At 40.8% G+C, this 10,819-nt stretch overlaps 1 pseudogene across 1 annotated transcript; it reads left to right on the top strand.

Moving 5' to 3' along the window:
* The first annotated feature begins 6,969 nt into the window (after nucleotides 1–6,969).
* LOC147608154 (F-box protein FBW2-like) lies at nucleotides 6,970–10,496 on the top strand (annotated as a pseudogene). Its single transcript, XR_015264615.1, has 4 exons — nucleotides 6,970–7,423; nucleotides 7,681–8,276; nucleotides 9,837–9,913; nucleotides 10,094–10,496. The product of XR_015264615.1 is annotated as an F-box protein FBW2-like (transcript).
* The last annotated feature ends 323 nt before the right edge of the window (nucleotides 10,497–10,819 follow it).

The raw sequence follows: 10,819 nt of genomic DNA, 5'->3' as shown, positions 1-10,819 counted from the left end.
TAGTGAGCAATTAACTGATAGCTTAATGTAGGCATGGATAATCAAAAACCAGCAAATTCTCATTAGGCCAATGCCTCAACATAATTAACAAAGAGATTAGATGATGATTAAGATGAGATTAGTGAGCAATTAACTGATAGCTTAATGTAGGCATGGATAATCAAAAACCAGCAAATTCTCATTAGGCCAATGCCTCAATTTATAGAGTTTACATCCAAGCATCTAATCCCACTGATCTCTCCTTGATTCACTCCACCTCTTTAGCTTGATTCACTCCACCTCTTTTGTTTGATTCTCTCCAGCTCTTCACTTTTCCCATAATATCTCCACACATCCTAAATCTTCTCATGCTACCCTTTATTCTCTCCCAGTAGATACCTCTCACCTTTTCACTACTTCTCACTCATTTACAGATTCTCTTTTACAGCCTTTTTCTAAGGGCTTGTTCCTGCACACACCCATTCACTTGTATATTTCAACAACTTCATCATCTCTCGAAAGTGGGGGTTCGTCAGCTTGTATTCCAGAGTTTCTCCTTCTTCAGAGTTTTTCAATTCTTTACTCAGTCCTTCAATGCATACCATCAAGATTTTAGCCTTAAATCTTGGGCACAAATCCAACACTTGTCTCAATAGGACCTGTCTGTCCAGCAGCATTGAGACCACATTGGTTTGCAACCAATCAACATCCTTCTTGCTTTCTTCCAAGCTTCTTTCATTGGTGAGCTTTACTCGCATCTTGTGTAGATTTTTGCTTGCCTCCGGTAGATCTATGATGACTTTACATGAGCTATCCTCCTTTTGCTTGCCTTGCCTTCTCTCATTTCCTTTGTGGCTTGCCTTTCCTTCTCTCTTACTAATCCCAGTCTACAAATGCCTTCTTGCGGGCTTTAGGTGAGTTAGGATTATCCACCGGAGTTATCACTATACTAGATTCAATAGGTTTAGCCCTTGTGATTGCCAAGATGTCTTGAACCTCTATCAACATGTCAGCCGACTGCATCATGTTGGCGCTTGGTGGATTTTCTTTGAGTTGCATCAATTTCGCCTATCTTTCCTCATCATGCTTTTTCTTCATGGCACATTCCACCTTTGTTGCCCAGGTTGTTGGCAATAGTAGCATATGAAGGTGGTAGATCCACCAGCATGTCCTTGGCTTGTCCTTCTTGATTAATTTACGCGGCCTCTGCTCCCATACCTTCCCATTCCTGGGGGTATTCTTTCTGCTCCTTCAATGCTATTCACCATGGGAGCTCTATTTTTCATGTTGTACCTGTAGTTCCATGTACTATGATTGTACATGTTACAAATGGTACACATCGGTGGCACTGTGCATTCCTCCTTGAGGTGGCATTCTGTTTGCTTGAGAGCAGAACACATTTTTGTGAAATTTTAAGCTTTTGCTCTTTTTCATTTCTTGCATTAGTTGCTTCACCTACAGCACAAGTTCTCAGAGGCTCATTTTTGCCTTCGCGGATTTCTTCTTTTTGTCCTTTCTTTTCTTCATTGTCACTGGGGTGTCCTGTGAGGTGTTGCTTGAATCCTCCTCCTCAATTGTGACACTTTTCTTGGGCTTCCTCTTTTGACTTCTTTCTTGGAATCTTTTTTTTTTGGCTTTTTTGGCCAACTCAACCAGTTCTTCAAACTCCTCTTCAGTTCCGGCCTGCTTTGTGCTGACCGTTGCATGGATGTCTGGCTTAAGCCCTTGGACAAACCAATCTACAACTATTTGCATCGAGGGTCAGGTTTGTTCCTCAAGCTTAGCAATTTTATTGCATAGGCTTCCACATCCATGTCTTCTTGTTAGAGTTCTCTCATTTGATCACTCACAGAGTTGAGTTACAAACTTTATCTTGTGAAATCTCCCCAAAAAAGCAGTCATGACCTCTTCATAAGTCTGGAAATGGTTGTCTTGGTATCTTGATATCCACTCTGTGTCTCTGTCTTTAAGGGTACCCGTTCATGAAAGCATCTCTACATCTCTGCAGATTTCACTTAGCTTTGGCTTTTCCACATCCCGAGATCTGGCTACTTTTTAGTATTGCTCAAACCTCCTTACATGCAAATCTGCATCTTCCCCTTTCTCTCCTGATGAGAACACCGGGAAATTTTTGGCTAATGATGCCATGGCTCCCTTGAACCTTTTTCGAGGGTTTTGTTGTTGTGGTTGTTCTTTTGGATTTTGTTGCTCCACCCTCCTTGGGCTTCCTAAACCTGGACTGTGCACAACTTCTAGCTCTTGGTACTTCTATTCTTGGTCCAAATTATTCTTGAAGCCCGAGACTCCCTCTTACTCGTGTGGTGTTGTGGAAGTTTCCACACTATCTTCTTGGTTGGAACAGTGCGAGGCACTCCCACAGCTACGAGCTTCCTAGAGGGTTTCTTGGAAGGCATTACTTTTCTCCATTCTTAGGTTCACCATCATGCAAAAGGCATGCCTGAATCCATTCTTGCTAGTTGGGTAGTGTGGCGAAAGGTTCTCCGCACACTGAACTTCCCAAAAAATTCCCTCCATGTTATGACTTCTTTGCAGGCTTGATATAGAGTCAGTTGTGCAGAACCGGAGTTTTCCTTTTCAGAGTTTCCTTTCTTGAAGGTGCAAAATGCTACTCAGTGGAGATTTTTTCACTTCACCAGGGTATCCCATAAAGGAGAGTAGAGATTTAGGAATTTTCCCAGGGGGTTTGCGGTAGTAGATCCCTAGCAAGATCTTCAGGTGTTTCACGCTATTTTCTCTCTCAACAGAATGGCAAAATAGCAGTCCAGGGTAACGAACCACTTAGGTAATGCCGTGGGAGACATGTAGCCATCCGCTAGAGCTTTTGGATTTAAACACCAACTCTAGTGTGGTCATGGGGACACTTAGAACACCCTCGGCTTGGAACTTCATACACTCACGCTTTGCTCTCACACCACCACATAACTGTCTCTCTCTCTCAAGTACACAACATGTTTCTTAAGACAGAGATACAACATTCCTATCCAACACATTGCACAGATTACACATAGATGAAGGGAAAAATAACATTGCTCTTGTATTACTTTCAGAACAGTACAAGCAACTGAGCACGACACCGGACTAAAAACATACTCTTCCACAATCTTCAGTTGGCACTCTCTCTCTCTCTCTCTCTCTCTCTCTCTCTTTTTGTTGCTTACCTTGCTCCATCCTTTTAAGCTCGGTCTTCTTGATCTTGGCAATGACTACTCCGGTGGTTATAGCCCGCCATCTTCACACGTGCAGTACCAAGGTGGTGCTCACTACATGGAAGGTGGTCAAACTGGGCGCTTTGCCGCCAGTGAGCTACTGGGCACAACATAATCCTCCAAGGATCATCCCTCCATAATTCTCACAAATAGGAGGCGTATCGGTGGCTTAGAGAACCATCGCCGATGTCCTATTCCTCGATTATAGAGCAGACAATTCTACCTAAGTGACATTGATTTTAATAAACGATCCCATTTTTCCCAAGTGTACCCAAGTTTACAATAATTTTGATCTCAGTTATTCCTTCCTTTTTGGAAAGCACCCGCATCTCGAGTCCACCATTCCTCCTGCTTTCTTGTAGTTTAATCCTTTTTTAACTTATACCAGATCCGATAACTCAGTCTAGCCTTGATCAACATCATGGGTCTAGCTCACCCTGCCCAACCACTGGGTCGATGGATCTGGTGTGAACTCACACACCCGTAATTGACATTCTTTTTCATTACGCACACACGCTAATAACAAACAAGAAAATAATGTACACCCCCCCCATAAAACACTCCTTAAAAGTTGGAATGTAGTATAACATCAAAATAACATATGTCCATAAGATCTCCAAGCCTACAACTGCGATCCTTAAACTGGAAAGATATGCACTATTGAGCTCGAACACTCCGGGACCACTAAGCCATCCCGTGTGGAGCCCACATGTCTCACACCCAGTATTAATGTCGTGCATATCCAAAACAAAGTCGCTTCTGACAACCATATCACTTCCGAGGCACGAATGCTCATACCAACCAATGCACCAGGGTTCTTATAGCAACCGTCACTCGGATCGGTTCTCATAGCAACTGTGGCGGCCCAATACAATTAGAGCCACCCCTTGTCCATCACACAAGTTGCTGCATTTGGAGCACACCCACATTTGCCAAGACAAGTCAAGGTCTCGGTCGACTGTCTTCATCTTGCAACGCGATCCCCCACTCAGGCGGGATCCGTCCAGTACAATAATAATATGTGAGGTACCTTCACAGACTTCACAAACAATTGAATCCAATAAATACAGTATTTAAACAGAAAGCATGAACAATCAACCATGCATCACACGTGTTATCCAATGCAGAGTAAACTATTGCAAGTGTAAGTGAGACTTTCTCAGTTCTCGAGTTGACACTTCAAATGCAAATCTCTCGTTATGTGAATCCAACTGGTCGATAAGCTTACTTGTCTTACTCAATCTTGTTGTCTTAGTCTTTCAATCTCTTGAGGACTCTTGCTATGCCTTCAACTAGACATATCTACCTTAGTCATGGTCAATTTCTAAGGCCTTTATAGGACAAGGTATCCTAATAATCCTTCTGAATTATGTCTATCCTTATGGAGCATTGCGATTAAATGTAGACAAAACTTAAGCTAGGTCAACCACACCTTAAACTAGAGAACTAGCTAATTTTCTTGGCCTTATGATACTCTTAGGTTTAGATGTTGTATAGGATAGGTATTCTCATCCAATGAACAATTTCAATCAATCAAGGGCTAAATCGATTCATAAGATCATCTTCTCCCTCTAGAGACTAGTCAGTTTCTCACTCTAGGATCTCCTTTATTAGTCCTGAATATGCGGGTAATATTATGGAATACATCCAAGTATCTTAAGTCATTCGTATTTTTAGGTTTAGATGTCTTTCTAAGAATGATATAAGCCTTTTTTTCTCAAGGATCATTCTCATTTCTAGGCTTCATTCTCTTAAGAGTTAATCTTGTATGAACAATATGCACTTTTTGCACATGAACATAATTAATTCTCTCTTGATAGCAACTTAAACTACATGCCACTTTCTAAAGATTTAGACCATAATCTTAAGCTTAAATGAACTACATATACTTGGAAATTAATGTAGGAAAAAGAGTGTTACTAGAAAATTATTTGAATAAGGTATTTAGAGCTAATTAGAGTATTCATCCTAAGGTGTACGTGAAATTTAGATTCAAGACTCTAAGGTTTCCTATAGGGTCCAAGTGGGGATGGAAAGCCTTCAAGTGCTGTGACAAAGAGCAATGTGACCAAGGAAGATTAATTTAATTTCAAGTCTTGATGTACATTTGTACACATCTTCATCCTTAGTTCATGGTATGTCCAACCATAACTAATTCAAAAGGGTATCAAAGCTTTATTCTAAGGTTCACTGTAATTTAATTTTAGAGGTTATTAAAACCTTAGAATTTGATAATCCTTCACTTTCCTACTACCCAAAGGTTGTCTATAATTCCAGAAACTATTTCTCTAATAATAGCATTCTAAAATAAGGAGGAGGGGTATTTACTCAAACAATTTCTTATTCAAATTCTTTGTAATTTTGACAGAGAGGAGTAACATAATTTATTTAAAAAGACAAGATTCAAACCATCAAAAAGGACATGTACTTGGTAGAAATTTAAATATTTGAAAGCTAGTTAGGATCACTTACTTATAAACTTGCTTTGGCTTAGGGTTGATGCACTGTAGGGTGTGTAGAGAACTCCCAATCTCCAAGAGGAAAATTTGGCTATTTCTCCTTGAATTCAGTGCCCAAGACAAGCTCCCATTTGATATAAAGGACCAATATGACAAGAAAAAGGGGTACTATGACATGTGAGGGTTGTAGGGTACTGTTGCAAGGCATTAATTGCATAATATTCTAGCATCTACACCTTACGAAGGGGGCGTTGTTAAAAAATGAAGGCTAGGGGGGTCTTTTTATAGGGAAACACCCACCTTGGTGCATGGGAAGGCTCCCAGTTTGGTATAGCCACCATGCACTTTAGTTGAACTCCATCTACCCTAGCTAAATCCCATATTACTTAAGAAAAAGGGGGCTAACTCATGCATGCCACTTATTTTGTGGGCTAGACTAAGGTGAACTCAAGCACCACTTAGTGAACTAATAGAATAAGGAGCCCGACACCACCAAACCACCTTGGTGAATACCATGTACCCAAAACCACAAAATGGAATACCTATTATCACTTTTCACAAACCATTTGCTCAATTCCACATGGTATTCTTGCAACCCATGGTTTTCACTCAACCCCTTGATAACCTTAGCCTTTTATCCAATTATTTAAAATAATTAATTGCCTAAGGTTTCTTTAACCTTAGTTTAGAGAGATTTTTAATTTATTTCATGGACCTAGACCTTTTCAAAAATCAAACTCGTGTAACCTTACGATAAACACCATATTTTGGATGCAATGGTAGTCTCAGATTTACTAATTTCCAACTCTATCACATAGGTGTTGCTCACATGCACCTTAGTACAGTTGTGCTTTTGTGCTAATTTTGATCCTTTTCTTTGGCAGATGTTACAGTATTGTTAGATTTACACATCCCAGGGATAATTTCATTATTACTTATATTCATAATAGATTTTCTATGAGCTGCTATCCTCTAAATTGTCCTTACGTGCCTTTACACACGATGTGCACGTGCACCTAGGCATATGTGCACCCCTAATTGGATTTTCTTTTGTCAAGCTTGCTTTGATCCAACCTCTTAAATTCCCAAAATTTTTAATACAATGAACACATGGGAATAAATCTGTCAATCTTTTCCTCAAGAACTTAGAATTGGAATTTATTGCACATAATGTTAGAAGGGATCTTTTGACATGGGGAGCCGCGTGCAGAGATTCCATGTGGCAAAGAGAGATTCTCTCCTTAACAGAATAGATGGGTAAAGTGAAACATGTATGGTGCATGCAAAGTTGGATTTATAGGTTTAAATTAGTGATGAATGTTTTGAGGCATTGAGAACAATCATCTTAGAAAGGAACCTTAGAAAGCATGTTTTAAAGAATTTTGTGTGTAATGGTGTGAAGGAGGGCACAAGAGCGAGATGCCCTAGGTCAGCCTTAAACGGAGCCACAGCTTCTGATAGACACACCTACACACATCCACCCATCTCTTGGCAGAGATGGAGGTTTCATCTGCTAAGCTCCATGGCCAGCAAGAAGAAGCAGATCAGGAGGAAATGACGAAGGGGATGGACCCTTGCCAAGATCTTCAGCCGCTAGGCGACATCCCCCGGTATGCCGTTCACGGAGGCGCGTCTCACAGTACGCGGTAGGAAGCCGGAGACACTCGAGAGGATGCTGGTGCTCTTGATAAATAGGAGCCAAGGCTGCCTCACAGAAATTCATGTTCCAAATCTTAGCAACGATAGCATGGCTTGGAGGTCAATCTCTTGCACTGCACCTTTTATTTTTATTTTTTTCTGAGAGAGAGAGAGAGAGAGAGAGAGAGAGAGAGAGAGAGAGAGAGGTCCCCCCTTGTGGCATTTTAAAGAATGTTTTTCTCCTGAGGCCTCTAAATAGCTCCACTTTGTGTTGCTCTCTTTCATATCCTAATCCGTGGGTTCTAGGCTCTTATGGAACTACTCAAGGCTCTGCATCCGTAGTATCATTAGTATTCTAATAACATTGTGTTTTGCAGCCGGTCACCACTTCGGGTTCTCCGTATTCCTAACAGTCTAGTGACCAAGGATTGCATATGTTAGCTGGCTCCCAAATTTGCTTCAGTCACCTACCTGGACATAAGTGGTTGTGTTCTGTCAAGAGCTTCTGTGGAGTCAATTGGAAAATACTGCCGCCCCTTGACAAGGCTCAACATGAACATGTATCCACACAGCTCTAATGTTGCACCAAGTGATGACATGGCTTTTGCAGTTGCTGAGTACATGCCACAACTGAAGCACCTGGAAATGGCGTATTGGACGCTATCTAACACTGGAGTGATAGCTTTGCTCGAGAAATGTACAAACTTGGAATATCTTCATCTTTGAGGATGCTGGCAATTGGACGTAGGGGAAAGCTTTGTTGAAGAAGCTAAAAAAAGGTTGAAGGTATTTCATCCACCCCTATACACTACATGTGTGTTAGATTTGGATTATGCTTTGTTTACTACTTGTTACACATGTGGAATGACATAAAATTTGAAGGCCTTGATGATCTTGGGATGGATATGCATGAAGAAGAGATATCCCTTGATGATCTTAGGATGGATCTATGGGACTTTGTTTTTCTGGCCTGGTATGTCTCCTTCTCTGTGATGCTTTGCAAGACCTGAGGCTTCTTAAAAATGGGTTTGTGCTGGTAGTACTAGTCCAAGAGGCACTGCTGTAATGACAAATGATCCTAAAAAGATCATTTAAGCAATCATCTGCCTACTGTACTTAGAGACGGCTAGCATTGTTTTTCAGCATTCATGCACTTCAGACACTTGTTGGCATGCCAATCTAGCATCAAGAAAACTCAAGACAGCATTTGGGTTTTCATATTGGACATGACAAGGTCATACCGCTATTCTCAAACATAATGCTCTTTCAGGATCAGAAAACAAGATGTGCTGCCCTTGAGATTTGCAGTTAATGTAAATGTACAGAGGCAATGTTGATTGAGATGGACATGTCCAATAGCATTTTGACAGCCAAACCCTTGTCCTCCGTCTCGAAGTACATGCCATAGCCAGCGCTCTCGTCGGTCTCTCTGAAGGAACCGTCGGTGAAGATGTTGTATGTTGATGAAGAGATTGCAGCAGAGAAGTCCCACCTCTCTGATGTGTCAATGGTCAGCATGTAGATTGAGAAAAATGAGAACTATTGGAGGCTCAATGTTTCTGTGTGTTCAAAAAATGCAAAACGTGGGGGCTTATATAAATGTTTGTTTGTGCTTTTTTTTTTTGAACAAACGCAAACATTTATATAAGCCCCCACGTTTTGCATTTTCTGAACACACAGAAGTATTGAGCTTCTGATAATTCTCATTTTTCTGAAGCTACATGTTGACCATCGACACATCAGAGAGGTGGGACCTCTTTGTTGCGATCTTTTCATCAACACACAACATCTTCACCGACGGTTCCTACAAAGAGACCGACGAGAGTGCTGGCTGTGTGGTGTACTTCAAGGCGAAGGACAAGGGTTTGGTTGTCAAAATGCTATTGGACATGTCTATCTGAAGGTGTGGTGCCCCTTTAGTGCAAGTGTACGTTCACATTTCTTGCTAATGTACAATAGTTACTGGTTTATACTTCGCAACTCAAATAACTTCAATAGGAGTGAGTCTGGATACATTCTTATGGTGTAAGGATAGCATTTGTCTTTCTACGGCTGTCAGTTGGCTGCCAGCTGTGCGAATCGGCCAGTGGGTTTCACTCCTAGGTGCCTGGCTTTGGAGTGTCCAGGCTGCTTTTGAATGGTGCGGATCTGGTCTTTAAACCTGCCCAAAAGCATATATATATATACCCATAGCTATTTACTACGGGCTTTCATTATACAAACTTAATGTATGTATTCTTATTCAAATATATAAAAACACAAAGACAATCTATATATATAAGAATACATACATATATGCAATGTGCATACATAGCACAATACATATATATATTTATTTAATCCACAACAGTAAATAAATATAAATAAATAAATAAAAACACAACACTTTTCAACCATCTTAAAAAATAATTAATTCAAATAACAAAAAATAAAAAACCAACATGCAGGTCTAACCGCCAGGGAGAGGCACTTTGTGTGCAGGTGGCGTTAGCGTGAGGCGAGCACTCTTATTCTTTTTTTTTTATAACATCAGGTGGAGCACAGGTCGCGCAGGCCATGCAGGTTGAGGTGAGGCTTGCGGATGTCAGACTGTGTCTGCATCACAGATGTGTGAGTGGTCTTCTTCTTAAAGAATGTGCATTTTAAAGAATGTATTTCTTCTGAGGCGGTAAAAGGCTCCAGTTTGTGTTGCACTCTTTCATATCCTAATCTGTGTGTGTCAGGTTCTGAACTACTCAAGGCTCTGCATCAGTAGTATCATTAGTATTCTAATAACATTGTGTTTTGCAGCCGGTCACCAGTTCGGATTCTCTGAATTCCTAACAGTCTAGTGACCGAGGATTGCATATGTCAGCTGGCTCCCAAATTTGCTTCAGTCACCTACCTGGACATAAGTGGTTGTGTTCTGTCCAGAGCTTCTGTGGAGTCGATTGGAAAACACTGCCGCCTCTTGACCGAGCGCACTCCGAAACATGCAAACGCACACATGCACACATCCAACATATATATCATTTTCCTACATGGTACCATGCCAAGTGGTCTATCGGGTTCGAATCTGCGACATCATGCTAGGTTTTATTGAACATCCTGTCCACCTGAGCCAATGCTTGCTTGTTGCATACTAGGTTGCCCGAACACTTGCTGGATTGAATATTTTTTATGGTTAAACATGAAAACAAGTTTTGAAAGGTTAGGAAGGTTGAAAGGATAACCCTAATGCCCCAAAACTTGGAAATTCATTAGTTGCTTTTGTGTGTCCTAGAGCTGTTGAATGAGAGTTAAATGTTGGAAGGGTTCATAGGTGACATTATGACGCTAATAAGAAATAAGGCCTATGGAACTTTCTTGAAGCGTGTATTGAGTTTTCCAACCTCATTGAGAAGTTCTGGACTGTGTCATTAACATGCTGAAAAAGCAAGCTCATTATATAAATTATTTAAAGTCTCAAGCTACAACAGTAAAACATTTCTCATTTGCTAGTTCTAAGGGTGGTTAAACATTTCTCATTTGCTAGTT

Source organism: Cibotium barometz, chromosome 54, assembly GCF_041138505.1.
Source record: "Cibotium barometz isolate CiBa-2024 chromosome 54, ASM4113850v1, whole genome shotgun sequence".
In the NCBI taxonomy this organism is placed as follows: Eukaryota; Viridiplantae; Streptophyta; class Polypodiopsida; order Cyatheales; family Cibotiaceae; genus Cibotium; species Cibotium barometz.
The sequence above is the reverse complement of the archived record's forward strand: the minus strand, read 5'-3'. Positions and strand labels throughout refer to the sequence as shown.